We start from the raw sequence: 15734 nt of genomic DNA on the forward strand, positions 1-15734 counted from the left end.
TAAAGGCCAGATTGGGGCCCTGGCTAGAGGAAGCCTATGTACTCATTGCCTCCATCGAAGGGAAATTGGCCAGTCTGCAAGAAACACAGTAGAAAATATAGGCAGACAACATAGAACCAGTGACAGAACAACTGGTTGAGTAGGTTAAGCGGGTGGCGACGTAGTGTATTGCTGAGGTTGTAGTCGTACAAGTGGAGCTAGGAGGTCTTCGTGACAAGATCTCTGCACTGGTCTAGTGACTCGGGGTGAGTCACCAGATTTGTGTTGGGGGCCTATTGGGAATGGGTCCTCTAGGGTCAATTTTAGGGTTAAAAGCCTAGGTTTTGGGGCTAAAGGCCCAAGTTTTGTATAAAGAATGTAAAGTCTCCGCATTTTGTGGTCATGGAGCGCAAATATGTAAACAGTCAAAACAGGTTTCCACCCTTAGTTTAGATAGCTTGTGTCGGCTTGATGAGATCCACCCTTGGTTCACGAGCCATGTGAAGGTATAAAAAGGGGAGTCTTAGAAGAGTCTAAGGCAGTTTTTGATAGAGTTCTAAGTAATTTTTTGGGTCTGTGAGAGCTAAGAGTAGAGAGTCTTAGCATAGGAAGAGGCTCTATAGCTGAGTGCGCAGAGGCCTAGGGTAGAAGTCCGTAGCTGAGTGCGCGGACCCCTGCAACTGTGTGCACATGGAAGTTAGAGTCGGTACTAAAGACCTGAACCATCAATAAAGAGAATTATTCTGGAGATATCTATGTATGAGTTATTTTAATTCTATTATAAATGTTTGCAATTATGTTGTGTTGAATACTGGGTTTATGATTTAATGCTATATTAATGCGTGAATCTATGTATTTTACTTTGTCCTATGAACGCAAGTAAGAATATCTATTTACGCAAAGATAATTATAATGCATGTTGAAGTTAAAAAATACTTAAGCTAATTGGGGTCGACACAGAAGTAAGGATAATTACAGAGGCGCATAAGCATCTGAACTGACTATTTAGGGTCCGTGAAAGATGATCAAAGACTTTCGCAGAGGCTTCAAGGATGAATAAGAGAAGTACATTGATAAGACCTAAAGGGCTTATAGGTCCGCATGAAGGAATGATTAGGGCATAAAATGCCATCACAACCATCTTAGGGTGTAGAAACCTAGTTCATGCATCCCCTAATACTACTTCGGGTGAGACTTCAGTCCACGCTCCGCGGATTGATGCCAAAAGGGCCAGTAGTGTAGGGATTTGATGGGCTAATCAACGTTGAACCTTGTTAAGGGCCCATCAAGCCAACACATTCTAATCACAAAGAGAATCTTCGGTAGTGTGATCATGTTGTTCGATTAACATAAAATGTCCTCAATTCTCATGTGTCCATTTGAATATAATATCCATATCTACACAAGGTTTTTGATCCATCGAATGATCCAAAGACTTGCGAACACTCAAGAAGAGATATTGTGCCATAAACATGGCTAAATTCAAAACATGCACAAAATAGATAAAAATATGATCAATCTTAGAAGAATTTAACAAAAAGAAATCCTTCAACCCAAAATGACCTTTATCTTGATAATCAAAATGACAGGATTTAAAGTTGTAAGTATCCGAAAAAGATGTGATCTCCAACCCTTGGTCTAGTACAAGGGATTGACATGAAAAGGGACTATCCAAACAAGAATCCTTTATCTTATCAGAAAGTCTATCTTGAGGATCAAGAAGATTAACTTGAAAACATTGAAAGTCCTTTGAGAATGAACTCACCATGAGTGAATAGATGTTAAGGAAATATTATGCATGAAAATATGGATCAAGCTTAGTGTGGATATCTCAACAAGATTGTGAGAACTTGAGATAACCATCAACAAGGGTTGAAGTGCCTCGACCTCCTGACAAGTCTCTAAACTTTCTAATGGTGGATCATCGAATTTGGGTTGTATAGAAAAATCAATAGTTAGACATGCACCACTATCATCAGATGTATCAATGAAAACATTATTAGTGCTTTGATAAAATTTAAGATTAGGAATATCATAATCTTGATGGATAGAGCATTTAAATGCATAAAAAAGAAAACTCCCTTGATTAGATAGAGTTAGAACATCCTTCTCCTTACTTATGAAATATTTATAGATGAATAGATCATGAATAATGGATTCAGGATTTTCATCCTCTAATTGTAGGATCACACCATCCTGTACCCAATTGCAACCATGATCAGTCAAATAAAGATCTAAAGGATTTAGAGGAAATTCTAGTGTAATTTACTTATCAAACATATATGGGTACAATGAATATTGTGTTAGAGGTGAGAAAGGATGAAAAGACTCAAGAGGAGGAGCATCAGTTTTAATTAAATTAGATTGAACTTGTAAGAGTAATGGATCAACATCATTGTCATCAATATAATGGTCATAGATAGGCATACTAATATGACATTTAGATTGACCAGGGTATACCACAGATTCAAAAAGCTGACAATTTACCTCTTCAGACTTGATATCTGAAGATGTATGAATTAGCGCAATTTCAGGATCATTCTGAATTGAGAGAGTATCAAAACCCATAAATGGAGACTGTATACTATGAGAAGTAGGTTATGAATCGATACCTTGCAAATCCAAGTCTTCTAGAAAAGGAAAGATATCATCTGATGTACTTGGGCACTCATCACCCTATGTATTAATGGAAAGATGGATGTAGAGGTGATGGTTGTCCAAAGTCTCAACTTGAATGAAAGGTTTAGAATCATTTGAGAAGATATCAAGAATCTAAGATCGATGATTAGCTAGAGATGAAAAATTATCATCTTGAAAGAAGGAATAAAGATAGGACACATCTTTGACACTTTTCTCCTCTACAGAAATATAAATAATTTATTCTTGATTGCCACTTGAAATAATATGTTGAACATCATTGAGAGTTGAATTAGGTTGATCAAGTGGACTAAGGAACAAGGAATTAGGAAACATGGATGGTATAGGTTGAAGGGTATCCCTTGAGGAAACCATACTTTCAATTGGATTAGATTCGAGATTGGGTTTATGTACACTGATATGATCTTGAAAATATAAGGGATAAACTTTCACTCTAGGCTCCATTCAATTATTGTACCATTCCAATATTTCCTCCATCGTATCAATATCACGGAGAGTTGTTGAAGGTGGAGAAGACAGATCAATAATTTGATTTCCAGATTTCCCAAGTTCAACATCTTCATAAGGAGGCAACTAGATTGGTATTGAAAAAGGAGGAGGACAAGGAGCAAAAAAAATAGTAGGTTCCTCCTCACATATTTGGGGTGTTTCATGATCAATGTAAGTTGGAACAATGGAATCATCTGAGGGTTAAAATCCAAAATATTTGATGGATAAAAGAATTAGGCTCTGAAAATTTTTGCTAATAAAATTATAGTCAAAATATTCTTTAGGAAACTCACAACAAAGGTGAAGAAATTGATTAAGGAAACTCTCTAAAGATTCCCTAGGCATTAGGGGAATTTTGAGGTCTAAAATGGGCCTCCTAAGAAAAATGTACAACCAAAATAAAATTTATAAGAACCAACAGGATTCAAGATGATGATGTCAACCATGGGGGATAATTCACCATTTTTGGAGTAAAAAAGTAAAAAGATTAAAAATTAATAAAATAATAAAACTGCTTTTTAAACTCGTATTTTCAACTTATCTCCCTAAGGTTTTACTCATTGGGTGAAAAATTTAATTCCTCATCCAAAGAGCACCATTGTTGCATACTTTCGATGGACTCTTCTACACGAAAAATGAGAAATACATGAAAAAATGTGATTACAATCATGTTTTTCATGTATTTCTCAGTTTTCGTGTAGTAGGGTTCATTGAAAGTATGCAACATGGGTACTCCTTGGATTTGGAATCAAATATTGCATCCAACGAGTGTTGTTGCTCGAAATTTGAGTAAACTCATAGGGAGATAAGCTGAAAATATGAGTTCAAAATAGTTTTCTCTTTTTTCCCTCTAAAATTTGATGATGTAATGTAATCCTATTTTATTATTTTCACTATTATTTTATAATTTCCTTAGGAGGCCCATTTTTTAGCTCAAAATTCCCCTAATGCTTCATTCTAAGTTGATTGATTCTATCACACACATCTTGATAATCATACTTGTCAAAGGCTTCACGGAGCTCATTAACAAGTTGCTCAAATGAATGGATAGAAGCAAATGGTAATGTATAACACCATTTGTTGACTTGACCTTCAAATGTGAGGGTGAACAACCTGGCCATGGCATACTCACAATGTATTCCGTTAGTAAGGCAAAAATGAGCAAATTGAAACACATGTTCAAGGACAGTTAGTCCACCCTCACCATCAAAGTTAACTTGAGACAAGTTATGAATAATTTCCATGAGGAATTTAAAATTTGATCTATTAGAAAAGCATCCTGGGATTATGATTTGGGAATGATACATTTAAGATAATATATTTAAAATAGACTCAATGGGCATAACTTGTCATCTGGCCCTCCTTCTAGCACCATAATGTTGACGGTGCCAGATATTGCCAACATACAAGGGGTATCCCCCATGTGAAGTCCCAATCAAGCCTCACACCATTTGGAGTAGGAGCCCCATCCAGAGTATTGGCCCGACCACCATAACTTAAGGTTTTCCTTGGCTACAAAAGCTAACATAAGAGAGTAGGCACATAATCTTTGAAATCAGCAAGAAAGTTGACATTGTGAAACACCAATTGCAATGTGTAAAAGGAGACTTTCACGAGAGGGGAGACAAGAGTGAGTCTCAAAAGGAAATTAACAGTACTATCCTAAGAGAGACACGTGAGAGAAATGGAAGATCCTTTAGTTATCCAGCGAAATAGTTAACTTAGACACAATGATCATTTAAGAAAACACAACACACATTCAACAAGATTAGCACCAAATCCAATGAAGTAGTCGAATTTATTTAGTACATATGAACATAACATATACAACAAACATCTAAAGCATAGTCTTACAACATTCACAATACATGCATGAAAGTGTGTTGGCTCAATGAGCTTCTGATTATTAAGTGAAAGGTCCAAGTACACAATTACAATGATGAGACACTAGTTCCAATAGTGGAAAATTAAGTCACTTCTTGCTTCTCCAAAAGAATGATCTTATCTCCTATGTCAAGCTAGAGAAGCTAAAGCTAGCTCTCAAAAGCCTAAGACTAAAAAAATCCCATTACTTGAGTTATGAGGTTTCTTTTATAACAAGATGAATGACCTTTCATATCCCTTATAACTCATCAACTACCCTCATGACTCTTTTTCTTCTATGTGACCTTTTAACTTCTATTTGACTCATTTTTCCACATGTGACTTTACATATTCTATATGTGACTGTTGGAATTCCACATTACATTTTGTCATTTTCCTTTCGATAATTACATCATTATATTCCACATGATGATGTGGCAAGACATATTTACACATATGACATTGTGATGACATGTGCATATCCATGACTTGGAAATGATGACTAGGAATCTTCATGATGAGGTGGCAATGCCAAGTTTGTCTCTTTGTTGCTTTCTCTTCAATATTCATGAAATATCTGATTTGTTCTTCATCTTCACCCTCCAAAGGGCCTTGGATTAGTATTGGAATCCTTTGAGTCATCATGAAATGTCTCCATTCTATCATGGTCCAAGATCTCTTCATGTCTTCATGATGGTTCTATTTTGTGCTCCTTCTCTGCAAGTGCTTCTTTGTGCCTTCTCCTTAACATATTCCTTGAGCATCACCTTGCCCTTGTGGATGGAAGAAACTACTTGTGATAGGCCTATGAAAATAATGAGAAGGAAAGGCTTGATGAGGATGGCATAGTTGAGGTCCATAATGGCTGAGGAGAGTACCACTACTCATTAAAATTGTGCGATGAACTATAAGTAGGGGTTCTTCAAGCTTTAGTGTAGTGGACAAGTGCAAGAGACAATGTGATGAGCTTTTTGACTAATATTGTGCCATGTGTTAGGATGAAGGGAGAGGAAGACAATGAATTCGTAGTTTGACATGATAGTGACTGAGAGGAGGCTTCACTATGCTCTAGGACTATGCCATGCGCTGAGGAGGAGGATACAACAAGCTTCAATGCAGAGGTGAAGTCTAGTGGGAAAGAGTTGAAGGCTTTTTGAATAGATCTACACTATGCTCTAGGAAGGAAGGGGAGGCTTAAATTGTGGCACATTTTTCCAAAATAGTGGCCCATTATGTATTGAAATTTCACCTTCTGTTGGGAGGGGGAGGCCTAAGCAACTTTTTAGTGCACTGGGCAAGTCTGGTGGCTAAGGGTTGAGTCACTATTGACTAGAACTATGTTATGTACATTTCCCCTTAGTAATGGACCATCGTTTACTATAAATGTGTTTTGTGCCCTATGCTAGCACAATTTTCTTCTGCAGGGGTTGTCAGTAAGAGGAGATTGTACAGTTTAATGAGGCAGACAACATAAGGTAAGCCACTTTTCCCAGGACTAGATGTTTATTGCACTATGAGAGGGAGGAGACCTTGTATGAAATAGTTTTCTTTTGCAGATGGCTACTAGAACTTCTCCATGCACTATATAAGGAAATATTTCTCAAAACTTGGCACGGTGAGTCAACACACTTGCAAGAAGGGTTAGGTCACTTCACTTTGATGGCTATTAATGCACAGTGATCAGGGCTCAGTCAAAAAATCAGGGAGGAATAGATATGATCAATGAGGCTCATGAACAAGTATGCTCATCACTTGGAACAAGGTTCATGTATTCACAAATTAGGCTGGGTAGGGGGACCAAAAAGAGCTCCAAAAGAGCTAAGTGCAGGACCAATAGAGTAGGAAAGGTAAAAGAATTTGAAATAGACTCAAACATGGATCACACATGTTGTAGCTCCTAGAGATAGCCTCTGGTTTGAAAGGAGAGAATTTCCTAGAACATCTTGATGAGTGTTTCAGTGATCTGCTGATATTTTCTATTACTCACAATTTTTTATTACTTGACAGATGGAATTGATTGAGAACCTTCCTTAAGAGGAGATCCACAATATTTAACGCCAAACATGACTCACAGAAGCATTAATATCCAGCTCTAGCAACCAACATCATATACACGTGCAATTTCATAGGTCATTTGTAGTATATCGAATGGAAGAAATAAGTATGAGAGAAAACCAATGCATAGGGCTTAAAACTAAGAATATTGTTAATTGAAGTTCAACATGAAATGTATGAGAAGGAGATTTTAATGAAGTGTTGAGATACATATAGCACATTTTAAGGATAACAATTCATATCAGTTATAGGCATATTTAATTAATATTTGACCTAGATGAATCCATAATTCCATGAAAAACATATCTTGCAGTTGTAATTACATGTAACGCAAGAAAATAGTGAAAATACATGGAAAAAACATAAGAGGAAATACATACTGCGCATTCATATGAGCTAGAATCGCCAAAAAGAAATTTTAATCTTTCAGAGAGCATACGTTTCTTGGACAACGTGCAGAGCTTATCTCTTGGAAAACCAAAATTTTGAACCCTTAGTTCGATATCATAAGATATTATATAGGGCTACAAAATATTCTTTTGTGATTTATTAGTGAATCAACATAACAAAATATCAACGTGCTCATTGACACAGTTGTACAAACACAATTATAACTAACTGACATAGTTTCTCCTTAAATAAAATATTTACATAAACATAAAATCAAAGTGTCACAATCGACACGATCAACAACATCCTTAGTCATGATAAGCAGAACTAGAGGACACATCACCGGGTTGATGATTTGAAGCACATGGTAATCCAGGTGGATATTGGTGGCCACCTGTTTATTCCACTTGGACCCCCACTATTGTTTCTTTTCAGTTTCCTTAATTGTAGCACAACTTACTATTTTTTGCACTTTTTCGTGTCCTAACTTTCAGGAGTCGTTTTGAGGGACTAAAAGATGTTTTTAGGGAAAACAGAGAGACTCAAAATGTCCCAAGCTTATTGATTAGCTTGTTTTCAGCCTCCTCTTTAGGATTTTTGAAACGAGGTATTATGATAGCCAAATAGAGATCGTATGCCGAAGTTACGACCCCAAGAAGTTGATGTACCAATTTACCCAAACGGGGCCCACAATTTTGGTGCTTCATCTCTAGGGTTAGGTTTTTGGATGTTTAGAGTTTTTCATAGTTTCTCACTAATAAATAGGCCTTTGAGCCTCATTATAACACAATTCAGAGGCATGTAGCCTTCACATCTCTTCTCAGAGATAAGCTACCATCACCCGGGCTTGTTTATTTTCATTTATGTATGTAAGCATATTTCAGTTCTTTGATATTAATGAAGTGAAGTTTTATTTATGTTGCCTCTCTGTGTATATGGTTATTTTTGTATTTTGTTGCAGTATTGCATAATTCCGGATCAGTGGTATTAGAGCGGTCTTCTCTTTCTCTATTTTTCTTTGCATGTCCCCAATGAGGTTAGGGTATAAGGAGTTAGGGATCGATCTAGTTGAACCTTTGCAAGACCAACCTCGCAAAACCCAATGACCTCCCATGGTGGAAGAAAAGAAAGAAGAGGGGTCAGGAGATTCTTTCAAAATACTGCTCGAGGAAGCCCTCGAGTGACAGAGCAACACGATGATTGATAACTTTTCCCAAATCCTTTGATGACTACTCACAAGCAATGCATCTTCATCCACCAAACACTCTAGAGGTGCCACTCCTTTTAAGGTACAGGTTAACTTTGATATTCCCATATTTGAGGGCTAGATAGATGCAAACACTATAGATAAATGGCTAAATCTATTGGAAGGATATTTTTTAGTTCATGACTTTTCCAATTGGGAAATATTACTTTTTCACTTCTCAAAGCCGCCTCACATGTCAAGGACTGGTGGGAAACCTACTGTGAACAAAAGGACTAGAGGGAATCCTCACTTTTTCCAGCAGCACCCACTTGGAATTCTTTCCGAGACGCCATCAAGGAACACTATTACACAGTCGGGAGGTATGAAGATAAATACATAAATTAGACCACGCTATGACAGGGAAGAGACTAAGATGTGTCAAAGTTTACAAATGTTTTCCATACCCCTCGCACGAAGCTGGGTATCAAGGATTTTGAGTGGCATTTGGTACTCAAGTATCATGGCTATCTACACAGGTACATCCAAGACGAGATGGAGTTCCTCAACATCTCCTCGCTCTACCGATACGCTATCAAGATTGAGAAAAAATTTAAACAGAAGAAACGAGACTTTGGATTTGCAAATCCAAAGTGAGGAAAAGGTTCCCCCCAACCACATAGCAAAGGAAAAAGCCAAGGCGGGGTGACCCAGGACAACCCGTCGAAGCTGCAACCAAAGAACATCACCACGAAGACAAAGAAGAACGTGGAAAAATGGTGATATTTCCACAAGAGCTCCACTCACAACACAAGCGAGTGTTGGGCCAAGCAGTCACATGTGGCCAAGTTGAAGGCTTCTAAATCAGGTACATGTTCCTAATCTGAGTCAGAACCCAACAAGGGGAATGAAAAAGGGAAGCAGATCATTAACGCAGAGCCCAGTGCCACTGTGGTCACCACTAAGATCCAGAGGAGGGGGAACGCCTCTTCCACTCAAAAATTTGGGTGAAGGGTTTTCCGTTGTAGTTCATTGTCGACATTGGGAGCCAAACAACCTCATTTCAGTAGAGGTCATGAAGCGGCTGGCCTACTAACTACAACACATCTATAGTCATACACCATCGGGTGGATTCACCAAGGACGCGATCTCCGCATCAGCCAACAGTGCCGCCTTCCATATAGCATCAAGCACTTCACGGACGAGGTATTGTATGATGTTGCTCCTCTTGAAGTTTGTGATGAATTATTAGGACAACCATACTTGTGGAAGCAACACATTGTATATGAGTCTCGACCTCGCTCTGTGATTATTAATTTGGGCGATAAGTTTTATAGGATACCGAAGGTAGCCTTGCATACTGCCATCTATTTGATCACTGTAAAACAATGCAGTAAGATCATTTCCCATACCAAGATTTTTTTTCTTTATGATTCAACCTTAGGGAAAGAAGAAGGTTGTGGCCATGGCTTCCAGACAGGGCTCCTTTGCACAACAGTAGCAGATGCACAAGGTCATCAAGGAGTACAAGGAAATTTTTGCCTCACCTACAGGGGTGCATTTGGACTATTAGGTCAGGCACTCCATCAATCTAACCTCGGGTGCGCCGATACCCAATGGACCGATCTATTAACGCTCTTTTCTGGAGAATGATGAGATCAAGAAGCAGATTTAGGAGCTGTTGTATAAAGTACACATCCGGTGAAGATCATCACCCTGTGGGAGCCCGATTATATTGGTATAGAAGAAGGATGGGACTTGGAGACTCTGTATTGACTATCGGGCACTGAAGAAGATCATTGTCTGGGATAGCTACCCAATCCCATGGATTGATGACCTTCTAGACCAGCTCAAGGGGACAAAATATTTCAACAATATTGACTTGAAGTCTGGTTATCACCAAGTGCCTATTGAACCCTTTGATGTGTGGAATACTTCCTTCAAATCTGAGGGTCTTTTCGAATGGTTGGTCATTCCTTTCAGGTTGACGAATTCCCCCGCGACCTTCATGAGATTGATGGACGAAATCTTGTGACTGTTAACCAATGCACTTGTGGTGGTGTATTTAGATGACATCTTTATCTTCAAACATAGTTGGGAAGAATACCTCCATAATATTCGACAGGTCCTTCAAACCCTACGATAACACAAGTTGTGTGCCAATTTGGAGAAATGCACTTTTGGTATGACCCAAGTTCAATATCTAGGGTGCATCATTCATGAAAAGGGTTTTCATGTGGAGCCACCCAAGATACAAGTCATTCAGGATTGGCTAGCCCCAACTACTCTAACAGAGCTCTGCAACTTTCTGGGTCTTGCAAATTTCTATCACAGGTTCGTGTTGGGGTTCTCTCATATCACTTGGCCTTTAAGTCAAGTCACAAAGGGAAGAGTGAGAGAAAATTTCTTTTAGTACGGATCCTAACAGAAGGAATTTGTCGAATTGAAGCATCGCCTCTACTCTGCACTAGTGCTCACATTGCCAGACCTATAACAACTATTTGAGATTGAGACAAATGCCTCTGACTATGCTATTGGTGCAGTTCTTACTCAGCAGGGGCATCTAGTGGCACATCACAATGAGACACTTTCAAATAGACTCTGAAAGTATCCTACCGATTGAAAAGAGATGTATTCCATTGTGCAGGCCTTCCAACAATGGAAGCATTACATTCTAGGGAAGGAAACAATCATCCACACAGACCACTGACCCTTGTAGTTCATACAAACACAATGTAAGATACAGAATGATTGCCATCAGAAATGGTCCACATACCTGCAACAGTTCCATTCGAACATTAAGTACAAGAAGGGTAGCACCAAAAATGTTGTAGACTACCTCAGCTGACCACCGATCATGGCACTGACCACTGTGCTCGACTCTTGCGGACATGAGACTACAGGGTGGTCGCATCTTTACAAGAGCGATCCAAAATTCGACAGCACATAGTAAACACTCTTGGAAAGTAAGCAAGTTCCAAATTTTCACCTCTAGGATGCACTATTATGCGACTTGGGACACATCTATGTTCCTTCAAGTGAGAGTGCCTGTTATAGCTCCAAATCTCACCCTTGATATTTGTGATGCTGCTTTTATGGCCTAGGGCAACCCCTCCTTCCAAACCTGGTCCAAATACTTAAAAAACAATGTTTTACTTCCTATACATGACATTTCCCAGAGCTAAACGCATGTGTACGCGGGTCAGTGTATACCCAACCCACTTATATGTCTTAAAACACTTAAAAAAATTAAATCTCCTTAATTTCAGGCGAAGATCACAGGTTTTACCTGTTGATTACCTATTAGTGCCCGTGGCCCAACTGTTCCCAACGAATTCCTAACTAAAAACCTACTTTGGGAGAAGTATAAAAGGGCTTCAATGGGAAGGCCTAAGGGAGGAGTGTGCTTCCAGCACTCCCCCCATTATAGGAAACCCTTGTTTCCTTAAGTTATGATGTCATTTCACTAGTTGAGATATCTTTGTATGAGTCATGGATGGAGCCTTTTGAAGACTTGGGATTGGACGGATCTAGAGGATGGTTCCGCTTGGAGCCAGCAATAGGAAGATTCATGTGATATCATTCAATGCTTTGTTTTAGTTATCTGCAATAAAGAAACATTTGTCTTATTCCCGAAATCAATCTTCTTTGTGCCTATGATGTTATTGTTATGGTTGACATATGAATAATTGTTTCAATTGTATAACTAACTACCTTTCAATATGTTATGAAGTTGATTTCTATATGATATTTGGTCCATATATTGCTATGCTTCTTTGAATTGGTTGTTTTGCAGGTTCAAGGATTGAGAGGAACTCTAAGAGGGTTTGGACCCTGGCTGGATCTACCCGAACGAAGGACCCCCAGGTGCACCTCTCTTTGCATGATTTTCTTATTTAAGTATCATGGCTGTGTGGAATGCTTGTTTTTTACCGTAGATAACCCCCGCTCTGCTAAGGTGTTGACCCAAAACCCTAGGGGACTTTGTCCCTCAACAGAATTGGTGACTCCACTAGGGACAATAGTATTGTTGTTCCTAGTTTGGGTTATTTTAAGCCAATCAGGGCTCAGCCATAGTTGTTCTTGCTGTAACTGGTTTGTCTGTTCCTGTAGGAACTTAGACTTCAAGTCTGAGTAGTTTCTTCAGACCTCTTTTTTGCTTTTTCTTGTGAACTGTTATATACGCAGTTTTGTCAGGTTACAGTAGCGTATGTACACAAGTTTCCCCATATGAACCCGCGTATACGCAGATTTCTTTCAGATGAATCGCGTATAAATGCAACTATGTATTGAAACAATCGTGTATACCCTAATTTTCCAAGATTTTGTCAAGTCTTTCTGTTTCTGAAGATTTGTTTGTTGGTCTGAGGATTTCCTGAGCAGTCAATTTTTGTTGTTAGTCTTTGGTTTTGCAGCAAGTTTTCGGTTTCGAATTCTCTCTTATTGTGGAAAGTTTTGGTCTTGTTTTTGTTTTGTCACAAGTGTCATCATTTGTGTTTGAGCACACGAGATTTCTTTCTGAGAATCTTGGCTGTTCTGGTCTTCCAGAGCAGAAAGATTGGTTTCAATCTTTGTGACAAACTTTATCTTTGTGATCTTCTTGCTTTGTGTCAAAACTGCATCTTGTGGCCATTTTCTTTTCTCGCTTTTTGAAAGTTGTTGAGTGATGATTTTGAAAGTTGTCTTTCTTGGTCTTTTGATCATTGTCACCAAGCTCTTTTTGCTACTTTTTGGTCGTTAAGAGCATCTTGAAACACCTATTTTGTTGAGTTTTCGCCCATTTTGAGTTGATAACTTGCAAAGTGTTTTTGTTGCCTATTTTTCGGTCTCAAAGTTTTCAATAGTATTTGGAGCACTTTTGAAAAGTTGTTTTTTGTTTTTTCTTTTGAAGAAAACTTCTTGAAAACTTGGTTTTTGCTCTCTTTTGCCTTGTTTTGATTTTGGTTTCTTTTTGCGAGTGAAAGTGCATTTTGTTTGTCTTGAGATTTGCTTTTAGTGTTTGGACGAAAATGAGCATTAGGAACTTATATTCTATCTAAACATCTTAAGTGGCTAATTAGAAGCAATAAACTAGTTACTTTTATTCTTTGCTTTAGTGTAGTCTTAAGTTTTTGCATCAGTATATACTCATTGCATTAGGATAGTTTGTGAATCTTTTAGGGCATCCGTAGTTTTTGTTAGTTTTTGTGAGTATGAAGCTTGTTAAAAGAAAAGAAAAGAGAAATTTATTTATTTCTTAGAAGTTTCTTAGAACCTGGTAGAAATTTCTTTCATCGAAGAAAAGAACAACTACATTTGCATATAGTTTGGTTTTTATTAATTTCTTTTGCGTCAAAAAACACCACAAGTTTCATTTCCATTTATCCCATGACTTAAGAACAACCCATTTAAAAACAAACGCTAACTAAAATATATGAGAACTTTTTTATATTGTCAATTTAGACACACCAACAAGTTTTAGGATATTTAGGGCCTTGGATTAGGCGAGTGGAGAGAAAACTCTCCAAGGCCATTTTAAACTGTTAAACATAGAAGTCTGAATAATGGGTGCAAATCCAATAGCGTTAGGGAGACCAGGAATGCTCCGGATCTGGGAGTTAAGCACGAGGGTTTTTTAAGATAAGGAAGAGAGATACCCCCTCTCCTACTTGTTGGATCTTACCTCAAGACTATTCCACCTGGATTCTGACACGAGTTGGTAACCTTAGTTGCTTATCCTAGGGATCTACACAGGTGGCTGTGGAGGGGAATCCCGTGGCACCTGAGGTTAACGTTGTATCACTCTCAGAATTACTTTTGGAAGGCACCCTTGCAAAGCTTGGGGGCTTGCACCGGCATAGGTTGTTGTTTGGAGGTCAGCGTAACTTCCTCTGATACCTTCACTGGTAGGCCTGGGCTGTCATTATCCCAGACTATCTTTGGAAGGCCCCTACTTAACTTTCTTGTATTTTGGTGTCTGGTCCTCATCACCTAGATCGGAAATACTTGAAAGCTGTTTGACTGGCTGATATCTTTTAGGGAATTTTTTAGTGTGTGCTTTATGCTCTTAGTTGGCCTAGCTTTCATTTTTTCTTGAGTCTTTAATTAGATCTTAATAAAAAATTCAAAGTGGTGGGCCGATCACCTAGATGGTCTTGAAGACTTCATGGTCTTTCACCACCAACTTTAGAGCCTTCTCCTAAAATGCGCGGAGGCAATACTGCTAGTGGTTTACACCTAGTGGTAGCCGATGCATCGAGGATTGATCCTCCGCTTGGGGGCATTCGTGTACAAGACAGGCCTGGTACTACCATAGAGCCAGAGAGGAACACTCCAGTTCTTTCTCGAGTCCTCTTCCAGTCGGAAGATAACATTGAGGTAGAAGAACTCTCAGAGCCATTAGCAGCTCTGAATTCTCCTCTGCCTTCTGATCATCCAGACGTAGTAGTATACATTGGGACTCCAACACACAGACCTTCAAGTCCAGGTCACATCACACACATCCCTTCAATGACCACTGTTGGGAGCATGGCATCCACCACAAGTGCTACAGGCACACAGACTCCTATATCAGTACAAGGGGGAGGAACCATTTCCATCCCTTCTACATCTTTATTTGGGTCTACTGTTAGCACATATTTTTTTGGGTCTACTTCTATTCCGTCGATGAGTGGAATTTCCCAAGCGCATGCATCCAGTTCTGGATTCTTCCCATTTGGCACCCAGTCATAGGGTATTCTGTCAGTGTGGAATGATTGTTTTTTACTGTAGATAACCCCCACTCTACTAGGGTGTTGACCCAAAACCCTAGGGCACTTTGTCCCTCAACAGAATTGGCGACTCCACTAGGGATCGAACCCAGAATCTCTGGTTTCACAGACTAGGGCTCAGAGTCCATGTGCGACGTCGACTTTAGAGGTACTCCAGTCATGTCCAATTTAGCGAAGTGCTTTGCTTTCAACAATAGGGGCAGTTGATCCAAACAATTCCTTAGCTCTCACTTTTGATATGCATAATGTCAAAAAGAGACTTCCTCATCATATGGCTTTCCAGATAAAGTCTACTTATCGAAAAATTAATATTTTTCGGATGGTTATAGATGAGGGAGCTTCCATGTGTGTCATGTCCATGTCATGTT

Source organism: Pinus tabuliformis, chromosome 2_1, assembly GCF_031772625.1.
Source record: "Pinus tabuliformis cultivar Carrire ecotype Pingquan chromosome 2_1, CPIR1, whole genome shotgun sequence".
Lineage (NCBI taxonomy): Eukaryota > Viridiplantae > Streptophyta > Pinopsida > Pinales > Pinaceae > Pinus > Pinus tabuliformis.